Genomic DNA, 16,712 nt, shown 5'->3' on the forward strand with positions numbered 1-16,712 from the left:
CTTTCTCTCTGTGTGAATTTGACCACTCGAGGTCAAATTAGTGAAGTCTTACAGTATTTGTCTTTTTGTGACTGGCTTATTTTATTTAGCATAATGTCCTCCAGGTTCATCCATGTTGTATCATGTGACAAGATCACCTCCTTTTTACAGGCTGAATAGTATTCCATTGTATGTATATAACACATTTTGTTTACCCATTCATGCAGGGAAGGACACTTGGGTTGCTTCCACATCTTGGCTATTGTGAATAATGCTGCTGTAAACGTAGATGTGCAAGTATCTCTTTGAAATCCTACTTTCAGTTCTTTCCAATATACTCTTAGAAGTGGGATTGCTGGATCTTTTGGCAATTCTGTTTTATATTTTGGGGAACAGCCATATGGTTTTCCATACTGTCTATACCATTTTATATTCCCACCAACAGTGTACAGAGTTCTAATTTCTCCATATCCTCTCCAACACTTGTTACATTCTGTGGATTTCATAGTAGCCATCCTAATGTGTGTGAGATGATATCTCATTGTAGTTGATTTGCATTTCTCTAATGAAAAGTGATGTTAAGCATCTTTTCATGTACTTACTGGCCACTTGTATATTATCTTTGGAGAAACATCTATTCAAATTATATCCATCTTTCTAATCTTGGCTAATCTATTGGGTAAGAAATAGCATCTCATTGTTTCAATTGACATTCCTTTAATTATGAGTGAAATTTATTCATTCATTCAACAAATAAATATTGAGCAGCCCCTACTTGTCTGGCACTGTTCTAAGGTGCTAAGGACAATAACACAAAAGACAGGTTGAGCATCTCTATGTTTCTTTGACGGTTTGTATATCCTGTTCTGTAGACTATGTTTTTAAGTCTTTTGCCTGTTTTTCTGTTGAGTACTCTATCCTTTCATTGGTTTTTAAGACTTCTTTATTATGTATTAAGGAAATTGGCTTTTTGTGTATTGGGTTTCTGTTACTGTGTAACAAATTACCATGAGCTTCTGGCTCAAAACCACATGCATTTTATTATCTGACAGTTTCTGTAGGTGGGAAGTCTGGTACGGGTTATCTCGTTTCTCTGCTTCAGCGTCTCACCAGTCTGCAGTGCAGATACTGGATGAGTCTGTGGGCTCATCATAGGCTGAACCAAGAATGCGCTTCCCAGCTCCCTTGGGCAGAGTGTATTTCCTTGTGGTTGCAGGACTGAGGCGCCAGTTTCTTGCCTGCGACTCCCCTCAGCTCCTACAGGCCACCCACACTTGCTTGGCACGTGGGCTTCTCCAGCATGGCCATTAATGTCATGGCAGCTTACTTTTTCCAGGCCAGTGAAGAGGAGTCTCTCCAACGCCTCTGCTAGCAAGACAGAGGCTTTCAAATATCAGAACGGAATCACTCCATTGCCATATCCTATTGGTGAGAAAAAAGTCACAGATCCTGCCCACACTTAAGGGCAGGGAATTACACAAAGGCATGAACCAGGAGGTGGCGATCATCAGGAGACACCTTAGAGTCTGTCCACCACAATCTGCCATATATATTCCAAATATTTTCTCCATTTAGTAATTTTTTTTGGTTTGGGAGTTTTCTGTTCTGATTTTTATGAGGCAAATGTATTGATCTTTTTGTGACTTCCGTGTTATAATCTGTATGTTTAGAATGGCCTTTATCATGTCAAGATTTCTCAAACACTCACCCAATTTTTTTAACCCATATTAATACTAATACTCTAATACTGTTATTACTTTGGGATTTATTTTGTCTTGAGCCTTGAGACAGAGATCCCACCCTTTTTCTTCTGTGTCCAACCTGTTGTCTCAGTTCTTGAATAATTCATTTGTTATATGATTCTTTCTGGTTTTTTAAATTAATTAATTTTATTTATTATTTATTTTTGGCTGCACTGGGTCTTCATTGCTGCGTGTGGGCTTTCTCTAGTTGCGGCGAGCGGGGGCTACCCTTCGTTGCGGTGCACGGGCTTCTCATTGTGGTGGCTTTTCTTGTTGCAAAGCATGGGCTCTAGGTGTGCAGGTTTCAGTAGTTCTGGTGCACGGACTTAGTTGCTCTGAGACATGTGGGATCTTCCCGGACCAGGGATTGAACCTGTGTTCCCTGTGTTGGCAGGCGGATTCTTAACCACTGCGCCACCAGGGAAGTCCCTTTCTGTTTGTTTGGTTACATTGATATGGCTGCCCATTTCCTCTGTCCATTTCCATATCAGTGTAGTTACTGTAGCTTTGTAATATGCTCTTCAATTTTAATTTTAATTTTAGTTGTGTTTTGAATATATATGTATTTATATTCATGTGGTTCAGAATTAAAAATAATCAAGAGTGTGCAGTGAAAATACCCCTTCCATCTCTGTCCTAGTCACCCAGTTCACTCCCTACAGGCAACCCCTGTTATCAAGTTTGTTTATTCTTTCAGGGATTTTTTATGCAGTATTAGGAAATGTGAATATATAATTCACTTCACCCCACCCTTTTACCCAGAAGGTAGCTAACCATACACATTCCTGTACATTGCATTTTTCACTAATATATCTTAAAGATCTTTCTATATCAGCTCCCCAAGAGCATCCTTATTCTTATTTTGTTTTGGTTGGTTTGTTTCTGAGTGCACAGTATTCTATTGTATGGATTTACCATAATTTGTTCAATTAGTTCTCCAATGATGAACATTTAAGTTACAGACTTTAAAAAAAAGTTACAAACTAAGTTTCAATGAACAACCTTATACACATATAATTTTATACACATGCAAATATAACTGCGAGAAAAATTTCTAGGAGTGGAATTGCTGGGGCAATGAGTATATGCATTTATAGCTTTGATAGGTGTGTCAGTTCACACTCCATAGAAGTTGCACCAGTTTACATCCCTACCTGCCATGTATGAAAGTGCCTGTTTGCCCACATCCTCCCCAGCTCAGTGTTTTATCAACTGATCTTTGTCAGTCTTATAGATGAAAAATCATGTCTCTGTGTTCTTTTAAGTTACATTTCTCTTACTATGAGTGAGGCACATTTTTTCTTATGTTTATGTATTATGTATTACCTTTACTGTGAACAAGCTGTTCATTTCTTTTGCTCTTAATTCTTTAGGGTGGTTGATCTTTTTCTTATTGACTTTTTAGGAGCTCTTTATATATTAAAAAAGTAGACATTTATCTGTGTTATAAGTTGTAAATATTTTCCCAGTTTGCCGTTTGTCTTTTTTTGTGATGGGATTTTGTTTTTCCATGCAGACATTTACATTTTTTTATGTATCAAACTTTAATGTTTTTCAGTGGCTTCTAGGGCTTTGTAAGAAGTCTTCTTCTCTTTGTTTCTTTTAATACTTTGTGCCTTCATCTTTAGATTTAAAATCTTTGATCCATCAGGAGCTTATGCTAACATAGGGTATGCAATGTGAATCTGACTTAATTTTTTTTCAGTTTGCTAGCCAGTTGTCCCAACACTGTTTATTGAATAATCATCTTTTCTCCACTAATTTGAAATGCCACTTTTATCATATACTAAATTCCCACATGTGTTTGCTTATATTTCAAGACTTCCCGTTCTCTTTTATTGATTTATGTGTCTATTCATACACCAGAATCACAATGTTTTAACTGATTACTGTAGCTTTATATTACATTTTAAAATTCTAGTGGGATTTATTCACTCTCAAGCTTCTTTTCAGTGATTTTTCCAAGCTATTCTTGCATAGTTATTTTTCCAGGTGAACTTTAAAAATCGGCTTGTTAGGATCTATTTTTAAAAATCCTGTCATTAATGGGTTTTATGTAGTTGAATGATGTGATCAGATTTGTGTTTTAGGAAGATTACTCTGACTGCATTGTGAAAGCTAGATTGGAGGAAACAAGATTAGAGACAAAAAGACCAATTATAAGGCTGTTGCAGTAATTCCGGGGAATGGGTAGATGGGAAATTGAGGATAGTAGTAGATTTGAGAAATGTTTGGAAGGTCAGAGTGACCAGACATGGAGATGCCTGGGATGGGGAGGGGCTGGGAGGAGGTGCTCAAGGAGGACCCCAAACTTCCAGGGCTTGGCTGTGGGGTGGTGCCATTCCCAGACATTTGAAATACACGAGATAGAGCTGGTATGGGAGGAAGATGGCAGATTCGTTTCTAAACATGCTGGGTTTGAAATGCCTGCCAGGTAGTCCTAGAAGAGTTGTCCAGTGGGCTGTTGAACTACAAGTCTGAAGCTTTGGTGAGAGGTCCCTGCTGAAGATAAAGAGTTATACGACAGAGTCCTGAAGAAGGCCAGCACTTAAAGGATGGTCGGGAAGTTCAGGAGTCAGCACAGAAGACTGGAAAGAAATACCACAGTGGTAGGAAGGAAACTGGAGAGCATGGAGTCGCAGAAGCCAGAAGAAGAACATTTTCAAAAGAGAGTGAATTGTCAGTAATTTCAGATGGTTCTGAGAGGTCAGGTAACTTAAGAGCTGAAAAACGTCCAGTTGCATTTAGTAACAAGGAAAGTCAATGGTTATCTTGGGGAGAGAAGTTTCAGTGTAGTAGAGGGGTCGGGGGCTGAGGGGTGAGTGGGAGTTGAGGAGGTAGTTGAGGCAACTCCTTCATCAGGAAACTTAGCTGTGGAGAAGGGAAGAGACACAGGGGTGAGAGGAGAAGAACAGAGCATTAAGTTCTATTTCAAACACCACCCCCACCCCCCAGGGGAGAGGCTTGGCTGTGGTTAAATGGAGATGAGAGGGAGGCAGTGAAAGGGAAGAGGGTAGTGATCGTAGGCTTTGAGGACCAGGTAATTCTGAGATAGATATAAGGGCTTAGAGAAATTGGCCAAGATGAACTGTCTAGAAGGGAGTGATCCAGTTATAGCCTTGGTATATGTTCTCTGATGGTTTTTACTTTTGTTGAGTTTTCTAATATTTTTGTTTGGCTATTTTTTAAAAATTAATTAATTAATTACTGTATTTATTTTTGGCTGCGTTGGGTCTTTGTTGCTGCGCGCGGACTTTCTCTAGTTGCGGCGAGCGGGGGCTACCCTTTGTTGCGGTGCGCAGGCTTCTCATTGCGGTGGCTTCTCATGTTGCAGAGCGCAGGCTCTAGGTGCATGGGCTGCAGTAGTTGTGACACACGGGCTCAGTAGTTGTGGCTCACGGGCTCTAGAGCGCAGGTCCAGTAGTTGTGGCCCACAGGATTAGTTACTCTGTGGCATGTGGGATCTCCCAGACCAGGGCTCGAACCCGTGTCCCCTGCATTGGCAGGTGGATTCTTAACCACTGCACCACCAGGGAAGTCCCTGTTTGGCTATTTTTATATCTTGAGAATTTAGAGAAAGAACTTCTAAGAAATTGGAATCAGGTTTAGAAATTTAATTGGCAATTAAGTTAAAAAGGTACAGAACAGTGTATTAGTGTGCTACCATTTGTGTAAAAAAGGGTGGGGGTAGAAATAATATGTATTTGCTGTACATGCATAATCAGTAGTTGGAAGGAGTCACAAGAAACTAATAATGTAATTACCCATTGGGAGGTGGGGACTGGAGAGAGGGGAACAAGGGGTGGAGGTTGTCTCTTCACTGTCCATCTTTTATTTAAGAATGTAAATATATTTCTTATTTAAATAATTTGATCTAAGCGGGTTGGTTGTCTTTAAAAGTAATGGTTCCAGCAGAGCCTGAATTTTCTTAGTTACTGATGGCTCTAAGTGGGGTCCATCTGTTCTTCCATATCTAAGAACCACCAAGAAGCAAGTTCTTGCTTTATGCCTGTGAGGTGTGGACCTTTGCCTTTTCTCTACTCTTCCCCACTGGAGAACAGCAGCGCTGGGGAAGTGGGCAGTCCTAGATTTTGGTTTAGGGAAAAAGACTGTGCCCTGGCCTGGCATGTCCTGGCCCTACTATCCATAGTTCGACTGAGTGGGCTATTAAGGGTTCTGCACCCAATTCCATCATGGGCAAAAGGGGGTTCCCGACACCAACAAGCAATTCTCCTACCATTCAACTCAATTCTGACACCATCTTCCCAGAGACAGCATCAGGTGACACAGGTTAAGGACTCAGTCCTATATAAGACTGCCCCGCCTCTACACTTCAGACACCAGTTACAAGTCTAGGTCCCCGAGTTACCTACAACTTCTGTCCAACTTGGCTGTAAATCGGAGGTTCCCATGACCTCCTCCTCCTCCTTTGGATTCAATTAATTTAATAGAACAGCTCATAGAATTCAGGGAAACATTTACTTACACTTACCAGTTTATTATAAAAGAATATGATAAAGGATACAGATGAACATCCAGATGTAAGAGATGTGTAGGGCAAGGTATGTGGGAAAGGGGCACAGAGCTTCTGTGTCCTCTCCAGGACACACCACTGTCTTCACATCTCCATGTGTTCACCAACCCAGAATTTCTGCAAACCCTGTCCTCTTGGGTTTTTATGGAGGCTTCATTACAGAAGCATGATTGATTACATCATTGGCCATTGGCGATTGCTTCAACTTCCAGTCCCTCTCCCCTCTCTGGTGGTGCTGAGGGGGACACTAAAAGTTTCGACCCTCTAATCACAGGGTTGGTTCTCCAGACAACCAGCCCCTACCGTTAGGTGTGTTCCAAAAGTCACCTGATTAACATAACAAAAAACACCTTTGCTGCTCTCATCACTTAGGAAATTCCAAAGGAGCTCTGTGCCAGAAATGAGGAGGAAGACCAAATATGTTTTCCTTATTAAAAGTCACAACCCCACAGCTGTAAAGCTGGTCTATAGGGAAGAGAAAGGAGAAAGTGGGCAGTCATCATCCTGACACAGGCAGAAGTCTCCCACTGGTTGTCCCCTTCCCAGCTGTGGCACATCCCACTGACAGTTAATCCTATGACTTGTCAGTCTCTCCATGACCACAAATTATTTCCAGAAACTCCAAAACTTTTCAAAACATATCAAAAATTCCCTAAACACAAACAAGTGAAATACACAGAAAATGAAAAAAAAAATTTTTTTTAGCATTTCTCAATAAGTTTCTTGGTGGCTTTAGAGGAAACATCTGAATTATGGCATTGATGAACCATTTTACTTTTAATCTCTGTTTTATACTCCATGCGGATTGCACACCTCCACCGTTGGAGCATCAGATGAAATACAGTCACCTCAAAACTTTGAAATCCCACAAAAATAACCAAGTTCACTGATGATAATTTTCCTTATCCATTTTTTAGGGTACCAGGTAAAGTAGTTAGTTAGGGCTGTGTTAATGGTGCCTAATCTGAGAAGCTGAACCATAACATTCTGGCAGTTGAAGCTGATTGATCGCCGTTCCCTTTTCTGGGTTCTCACTGGTGGGTAGATGACTCAGGGAGCCGATGGAGGATCAGATCATTAGCTTTATTACCTTTATTACTAGCTGCTGGGTAGCTCCCAGAGCCCTTTTGGGCGGGGCTCTGGGATCAAAATGGGACATCCCTCCTCACGCCTCCCTCTTCCTGGAAGTGAGGCCCCCTGCGTGCCTGCGTAGGCAGGGCTGACCAGGCTTACCTCACCAGTCACAGGCCAGAGCTGGAGAAAGGCCCACCTTCCTTGTAAGGGAGAGACCCTGCCCTACTGTTGGGAACCAAGAAGCTGTCGGTAGCACATTCACCCATCCAAAGGAGGGGCCCGGTTCAGGATGGCAGCTCTCACCAGCTCACGTCTGAGTGGTTGGATTTCTCTCCCCTGTCTGTAGGCAGAGGGGAGCACTTGCAGGTGAGAAGAAAAGACTCCCTCCTTATGAGCCCTGCCAGTTTTTGTATTAGGTGACAAAAGGAATGCCAAACCCACTTAACCTGGAGTCTCCAAACAAGCACCCAGACTCATTTGCAGTTTGAACTCAAATTAAATGGAGAACCTGGTCCCACAGACAAATCCTCCTACTTTTGGTAACTTGGTTCCTCATGGAGAAGAATGACCTTATAATGATGAATTTTTAGAAACCTCTCATCTGGGCAGATTCCCCCAAGAGATTCCCCCAAGGATACTTTACAGCTCAGCCTAAGGGAAGATATACCAGAAGCAGGGCTGTATGAAAAAGGAGTGGCCTGCCTGGGAAAGTCATCGGGTCCCATCTCCTGTGGGGTCTAGTAGAGGCTGGATGGCTGCGGCAAGGGTGCTGCATAGTGGGATTGATAGGCCTGTAAGGGCGTTCCTAACTCTTGTGACTGACTGTATGAATCCAGGAGGAACAGGACACTATGTGTGCCTCTTCATGAGCAAGTAGTCGGGTGAGGAAAAGTACCCAAGGCTCTTTTAAATCAAAAACAGGATGTACATTTCGTTGTCTTTTTTAAAACTCAATATGCTTTGTTTAGAATTGCCATGTGCTGTTATATCTAACTAAATATTCCAGATTATTTTATTCCCTCTAGAAACATTTTCTTTTATGATATACCTTCCTAGTTCCTTTGTGAAATTATACACTTATTTTGTCCTTTAAAGTCATGTGAAGAAAAGTATTTTAGTAATAATTTTTGCAGGCCATATGGTAAAACACTTAGCTTTCATCTCTTTTTTTGCATGTCTGTAAGTTATTGGGTTAAAGCTGAAAAAAAGACACCCTTAATTTACTATAGTGTCACAATTTTAATTTTAAAAAATTAAACTTTTTATTTGAAAATGTAAAATATACCCTAAAGTAGAGAATAGAATAATGAACCCCCTTATACTCATCACCAGTCTTAATATTTTCCAGTTTTATTGAGGTATAATTGACATATAACATTGTATTAGTTTAAGGTATACAACATAATGATTTGCTCTGTGTATATATTGCAAAAAAATGATTACCACAATACACAGGGGAACAAGGTCATGAGGAAAGGCGGGCTTGGTGTGCTGCTGCCATTTCTTCCACCTTCAGTCTCTGCGCCTTTCGCCGAGCTTCCAACAGCACCGTGTTGGGACAGAGCATTCGGAGGTTCACAGCCTCAGTGGTCCGTAGGAGCCGCTATGAGGAGGGTCCAGGGAAGAATTTAGCATTTTCAGTGGAAAACAAGTGGCGGATACTAGCTATGATGACTTTGTACTTTGCGTCTGGATTTACAGCACCTTTCTTTATAGTAAGACACCAACTGCTTAAAAAATAATCCATGAGACAGATATGAAGAGGAGCATTTTGAGATGTGCTGTCTCTTTGAAAAAAGGATCAAACTCTTGAACTCAGCATCCTAGATATGTTTGTAAATAAACTTATGGCATAAATCCTTAATATCTCTTCTCTGAAATATAGAACATGATAATTAAGCATGTGCTTACTTTTATTTGGGTAATATTGCATTATTAGTTTCTTAATTAAATATGTATGTGATTTTAAAAAAAAATGATTACCACAATAAGTCTAGTTAACGTCCATCACCACACACAGTTACACATTTTTTTTTTCATTGATGGGAACTTTTAAGATCTACTATCTTAGCAACTTTCAAATATGTATTATGGTATTATTAGCTCTAGTCACCATGCCATACATTACATCCTCAGAACTTGTTTATCTTAAAACTGGAAGTTTGTGCCTTTTGACTGCCTCCACCCATTTCCCTCAATAATTTTCAACACTTTGTCAATTTTGTTGCATTTATCGCCCTTACTTTTTTTTTTTTAATTCCAAATTACAGATCTCTTTTAAACTCAGTGAAGTATCTTACCAAGTTTAATCAGGGTGGTGTATCTGGCGTGATTCAGCATGCAGCGAGACTGAAAGGAGAGGGAAGAAGGGCAGTCCGTGCCTACACATGACTCTTCCTCACCTCTGTCTCATACGGCAGGAAGAGGCAGGTGATGGGGTAAAGCCACGTTCAGGTGCTTTGACTCCTTTCCTACCGGACCTAAAATACCTATCTGACCCCTCTGGCCTCTGAGGACACCATTGGCCTTACTCTACTGGCCAGTTGCTTTCCTGTTTAACCTGCCTCTAGGCCAGGCACCTGCTGCCCTGCCCTGTCACTGCTCAAGTCTTAGCTCACAAAAACCAGTTCCTCCCTTCCACAGTTCCTTTCCATCATTCCATCATCACATAAGAAGCAAATCAGCTTCTTCTGGAGGAAATAAATGGGCAGACCCAATTTACCCAGAACTGATTTCTCTAGTCATGATCATATTAGGAGCCAAAGGGGAGCTGCACTCAACAGAAGGCCTCTCTTTCCACTGAAGACATTGCACCAGGCAGGAAGGCGGGGATGGGAATGGACAGTTTAAAACTTCTACCTCTGTGGGTGCTTGTGTGGTATTTCCTGGAAAGACAGTATAATATGCCTGCAGGGGCCTGGGGTCTGCATTAACCTCTGCCATGCCCATGCCCATCCCTGAGGATTTGAAGTGGAAATTCTTTTTATTATGGAAAATTTTAGCTATCCCCCAAAGTAGAAAGAATAGAATACTAAGCTCCCATATAGCCATCACCAGTTTCAATAATTCTCAACATTTTGTCATTTAAACTTTTTGATCATGCATCCTAGTAGTAAAAAAGAGTTTTGTATCCCCAATCTGGTTACGTTTTTGTTTGTTAGTTATATATACATACCCCTGTACTGTTGTATTATTACACAAAAAAAATAGAAAACTGAGTGGTGGAAACAGGGCTTCTAATATCTTCTCTACACCCTATATACATCACACACTCTGCTTTGGATCCTAATTATTTAGAAACATAATAATAATTCATCAAACGTGTGTTGGAACCCACTGTCACAGACACCATGTGGGGGCCGAGAGGGAAGGTGCTGGGGCAGAATAACAGGTCTCACCGCTTGCAGTCCGCTAGGTCAGCAGAATGTCACCCACCAACCTCTCCAGGTGAGATGCCTGTGCGAGCCCCACTGGGATATTGACCTTCTCAACTGCCTCTTCCGGGAACAAGAGCCCCGCTATGAACCCTAAACCCTGCACTCTGGGCATGTTTTATGCTTTGTTGTTATTTCTTATTTTTACAGATTATTCCTCCTGGTCCTCTGAGATAATTTTGACTGCTTTGATTTTTTTTTTTTCTGTTTGGACCTTTGCTGCCTTAAAAAACAAACTGTTTTATCAGTCATATTTTAGAGTAATCTTTATCCTTAGTTTATCTTATTAACTTTTCTTCCCTTTTACTTTTCATTTAAAAATAAGGACTAGGAAGGGGCAACACATGAGATACAGATATGGTGACAGGCCATGTCACAGGTTAGAAGGTTTGGGTGCCAGCACCTTCTCTGCTCTGCTCTGCTCTTTGTAGCTTCTTTTCATCCTCACAGCAGGACTCATTTGGTCCTTGGGAGAAGATTGGATCCCAAATTCAGTTGGCAAAAAAGGCATGGTCTCAATGTTAAAAATAAAATAAAAACTACCCACTCAGGTGATTCAGGGGCTCTGAGAGTCAAAGTACCCTGTAAAACTGGACTAAGACCAGCCTGAAGATAGTGTAGCACTGGCCACCTGCTGGGAGAAAAGCCTTACCTTATTCCCAGAAGTTAGGAGCCTTACAGTTTTGTGAACTCAAGATCTAGCCCACTGGCGTGGCTGAGCACCAGCTGCTGCCCAATTTTAACACTGCAGAGGGCAAAGGAAGAGGCTGGGGAGCTGAGGTCAGGGAGGGCTGGCAGAGCGCTGGCACGTCTGATCCTGGAGATTTGTAAAGTATTTTGAATTATATTTTAAGGTTGTTTTGTTTTGTTTTGATGGTGATATAATAGAGTCTCTAACCAAGCTATGAAATCCTTTTTATTCTGCTCGTTTTGTAAGGCAGAATTAAAATGCTCCATTTAGCCCCCAGGGAATGAATTAATAGCCTCTTCTTTGCAGTGGGCAGGTCTTCCTGACTCCCTCCCTCCCTTCATCATGAGAACCAAAGGAAGCCCTGGCTGTGGCTGGAATGATCCTGGAATGTGGCTGGGTTCCCAAGAGAGGCACAGTTGTCCCTTTGTTAGACTCTTTTTTAAAAGAGGGGACCTATAACGTCGCCCATTAACTATAGCCTGCATATAAATAAGAAGCGCTGCAAACTCAGGGAATCTGCCTTCCTGCCCTTTTAAAGTCTCCAGTCTTCCCCCCAGAGAAATGTATTCAGAACCAGGGGTTAGTCTTTCATGATCAAAAGAAGAGCTAAACAGCATTGTGGGCCGGCTGGAGGTCCTGTAGAGCAAATTAGTGAGTGCGAGGGTTACCTCAGAGCCAAGCATTAACACACCATGTCTAGTAGTGCCTTTATGATCTGTTAAACTTCTACCCAGTCTCCTGTTCCACCTCTAGCTCTACTGGGGAGGAGGGAAACAGATGGGAGCTCAAATATATAGAGTTATTTAGAAGGATTGAGGTAGCATTTTAATTCTGTAGGAGGAAGCATGGGAAGGTCAATAAATAGCCTTGGGACTTGTAGCTAACCTTTATAAAATATTGTCGGACACTTACCCCAAATGAGACTGTTGGATCCAATATAAAAGGTAAGTATGCTGTTTATACTGCAAGATAGCCAGATACCCTAGCAGGGCTCTTACCCTTTAATTGAATCTTGGGTCGTCAGTAGATTTATGAGAACATAATAAAATTTTGTCTGGAACATTTCTGGAAAAATATTTTTTATTTTTTCTGTATATGTCAGCAAAAATCCACTTACAATCTCAAAAATAAATGATTTTGTGTGGGTGACTGAGCAAAGGAGGCAAAATGGTGAGGTGAAGAGAACCCTGAAGGAGACTCAGAATCCTGAGTTCAAGTTGCCAGGCTGTGTGACGGTGAGAAAAAATCACTTCATCTCTCTGGGTCCTGGTTTCTCATCTGTAGAAGGAAAGCACGGAGCTGGATTCCATTATGGTCAGCAGTCCTTTTGCTTATCACTCTGATAAGCCAGCAGCCCTGTTCCCTTGTGTTGCTCATCCCCACCTTATTTTCACCTGCTCTGGGCTGAAAAGCCAGGTGGTCCAGTTTATTAGGCTCAGGTAAGGTGTAATGGAGAACCTGAGGGGCTCCCTTCCAAGTGCTCTCCTGGAGGGTTCTGTTTTTGTTGCTTAGAGACTCTCTTTGCTTCCTGGTTTGCTGCTGAGGTGGGTGAAGTTGTCACATAAATGACCCCTGGTTCAGGCTAGCACATTGTCCTCATACCGTAAAATAACGGTATCATCACATCCAGTGCAACTCCTGTCAGTATGTATTTCTAGTATTGACAGTGGTATTCCAGAAAAATATCTGTTGCTCTGACAGGATTTTTTTTTTTCTTGCGCTTTAGTTATCATAATGTCTACAAATGAAGCTACTGAGAGTTGTCTTATGTGGAATTGTTTCTGTTTGAGATAGTGATTGGGCATCCCCTTGTAAAGATACTGAGGTTATGGTATTCTGGATCAAGACTTTTCAGAGGAACCATTAATATGCTTAATCTCTGTCTTCTCAAATGTTTTAAATATATTTTTAAAAACTCAGTAGAACTTCTTACAGTGCAGGAATGTACTTGGCCATCCTACTAGCATTTAGAAATCTATATTTCACTTGAGAGAAGTTGCAAATTACATTTCTCCTTTTTTTAATAACATCGTATAGAAATACAGCTGTAAGTGAGAATTGATTTTGCTGCAAGAAAGAAGTGTGGCTTGGTCATTCACGTATAAAGAATATGCTATAGCATATATACCTTTAATAATGACAGTCTCCTTGAGTTGGCAATAAGCAGCTCTCCAATTCTCAAACTTCAGCTCATTCCATGACTAAACATGGGCTTAGTAGTAGGAATCTGCTTGTGGTTTGTTAGTCATGTAAGAAAGATCTGGGGTTTCTAATTAGCCACAAACTTAATGATCTGCCAGTGATGGGGTACGTCTGCTAAAAGAATCAATGCAAATGTAGGTCACATTGATAGATCAATAGTGTCTAATTAGAGGAAGTAATCTTCCTCCCAGGAAAGGTAAGGAAATCCAGCTGCCACGTTCAGCCATTCACCCCAGGCTGCAGCTTTCACAGGTGATGTGAGGTGACTGCATATGGTGCTGCATGTAAAGACACCTGCGTGAGGTCTCGGTCCTTGGGGGGAGTGCTCTGGGAGTGTGGTCCTGTCTGCCGTTGCCCTGCAAATCCACAACGCTGCTTCTTTTGGAGGATTCACGTGTCCTGTTTCATCTCGGAAAGAGTTCCGCTATCAGCATTAGCCATGTCGCCCCCGCCCTATCAGCCACCCTAATACCTGGAAACCTGAACCAATTTGCCATCCATGTAGAGGTATTTTCAGAAGCAATCAGGAGCATGCAATTCTGCAAAACGGGGAGAGCCTGAAACGGGGGCTCTCTGCAAGTGGACATTCAATTCCCAGAAGTACCTTGAACTGCTTTGAATTCGCCTCCTCCCCCCAAAGCCCAGCCACAGAAACTAAGTAAGAATTGCCTATGGCTAGCTACTTGCCAACTCAGGAAGCACCTGTACCCTCCCACCCCGGCCTCATTGTCCTTCACTGTTGAGGTCCGTGGAACCTTGGTGTTTGGTCTGTGCTCCACCTAGTCTACCCTCTCTCAGATTTGGGGACCTAAGCCCAGAATCCACCTTTCCCCTGCCTTGGGTTACCACTCGGTCATTCCTCTCCATGCTCAGGCCCTGGCAATTCAGTCACAATGTGAAACAGAATTCTCTGGCCACCCCTTCACTGCTCAGTTTCCTACTGAGAGCCTCCTGGTGCTAACCCTCACCCCTGCATTACCTCAGGCAGCCAGCAAGGACACTGCCACTCCCCATGTGCGGTTCCCATCCGCTTTCTAGTGCCTGGGGCCCTGCAGTAAGACCAATGCTGGCCTGGGCCTTGAAGCGTTTATTGGACCTCCCATCCCTATGTATTTCAGAATAAAAACTGTTACGCCATCCAGAACAAACAAACAAAAAGATAAGGAAATCCAGCTAAATTCTGATTTTTCCCACACTGAATACTTTGAATGTTATTGGACAGTCTCTCAAATAGAGTCTTCCTCTTCTGTGTTGTCCTTTTCTTGCTTGTATCCTAAGAATGTGCTCGGTCTACCTATGGGTAGTCCAGCACCGGATCCCAGATATCAGTGTGGAGGAGCTTTTGTATACGGGTGTGCAGGAGTCCTGTCTTCTCTACTTAGTGTCTGGGTCCCACGTTTTCAGATCGGGTGGTGCTTGTCAGAACCTGAGCCTGAGGCCCTCCTTAAAACATGTAGGCACCAATTTGCAGGCTCTTTTGACTTTACACTTCCCTCGTTGCTCTTCGTGAAAAGCAGGACTCTCCATCTCACTGCAGTCTCTCTGCCATCACTGCCACATCCGTCAGCTTTGCTACAGTACCAACCAATTCAAAAACTTTCAGCAAACCTTTGTTTTTCACTCATATTCCCTGCTGTGCTCTCCTCCCTGTATCTTCCCCTTCTGCAACTGAGGTTGAAGCAGCATCCGCTCTTTGGGACATGGCATTCTCATGGCAGAAGGAAGGGTGTGAGAGTTTCTGTTTGGACAAAATGTATATCACGTGTGCTCATGATCCATTGATTAAAGCAAGTCACAAGGCCCTGCCAACATTCTTTTTAGGCATTCATCCCAGATTGCAGCTTTCAGAGGTGACATGGCATGGGCAGCAGATGGGTGTGGGAGGCTCAGAATGCTGGAGGATGCCCCTAACGATGATGTCACTCCTGCTGTCCACAGAAGGGCTCTGCAGGGTGGCCTCACCTTTCACAAGATGCTCTCCAGTGTCCCACCACCTGGATATCCATCCTCCTTCTGATGCCCAGTGTATTGGCCTGCTTGACCTTCCCTAATAGAATACCACAGACTGGGTGGCTTAAACAACAGAAATTTATTTTTTCATAGTTCTGGAGGCTGCAAAGTTCAAAATCAAGGTGTTGGTAGTTTGGTTTCTATTGAGGACTCTCTTCCTGGCTTGCAGATGGCTGCCTTCTTGCTTTGTCCTCACATGGCCTTTCATCTGTGTGCGTGTCCTCCTGGTGTCTCTTCCTCTTCTTAAAAGGACACCAGTCCTAAAAAAAAAAAAAAAGAAGAAGAAGACACCAGTCCTATGGATTAGATCCTACCTTATGACCTCATTTAACCTTAATTACTTCCTTAAAGACCCCATCTCCAAATACAGTCACATTGGGGATTAGGGCTTTAATGCACAAATTCTGGGGGACACAGTTCAGTCTGTAACACCCAGTTTCCTTGGGATCAAGCAGCTTTCACACACATAATCTAATTTCGTTTTCTCAACAAGCCTGTGAGGAAGTTATCAGATGATCATTTCCACTTTACAGATAAGGAAGACAAACGAAGTAACTTGTTAGTAAGTGGAAGATTCTGGACTGAGACTGTTTTCTTTGATTCCAAACCACAAGTTCTTTGAACTGTATAATGGAGTTTTGGCCTTATGAATGTTGGAAATGAAATACTGTATGCTTATTGAATTAATAACTGTAAGGATTACATAATATATGGAAGATTGTTTACAAAATGTTAAGTACGGAAAATAGATCACAAAAGTAAATGTGCTATGGGTACCACCATGTAAAAACTATGGATAAAACTTGAAAAGGAACAGAAAAAATGAAGTACTTGACCTTCAGGGTGGTAGGGTTTTATTTCTTTTTTGTATTAAAGTTAGCTTAAGAAATACATTTTTAAATAACAGAATTTTAGCTCTTATCAAGGACGAGATTGGAAGTTGGTGGGAACAGGAGAACTGTGTGTCTGTTTGTCCCTAGCTTTCTGGGATCCAGAGACTTAGGCCAACTGCCAAACACCATAGTGTTTAACAGACTCCTTCACTG

At 42.0% G+C, this 16,712-nt stretch overlaps 1 protein-coding gene and 1 pseudogene across 3 annotated transcripts in view; both read left to right on the forward strand.

The window, feature by feature from the left end:
- The window catches only part of CRTC3 (CREB regulated transcription coactivator 3), a 104,489-nt gene that overhangs the window by 40,760 nt on the left and 47,017 nt on the right, over positions 1 to 16,712 (forward strand). The gene's annotated exons all lie outside the window — the stretch shown is intronic.
- Positions 8,775 to 9,171, forward strand: LOC132596801 (cytochrome c oxidase subunit 7C, mitochondrial pseudogene; annotated as a pseudogene).

Source organism: Globicephala melas, chromosome 2, assembly GCF_963455315.2.
Source record: "Globicephala melas chromosome 2, mGloMel1.2, whole genome shotgun sequence".
Classification (NCBI taxonomy): domain Eukaryota; kingdom Metazoa; phylum Chordata; class Mammalia; order Artiodactyla; family Delphinidae; genus Globicephala; species Globicephala melas.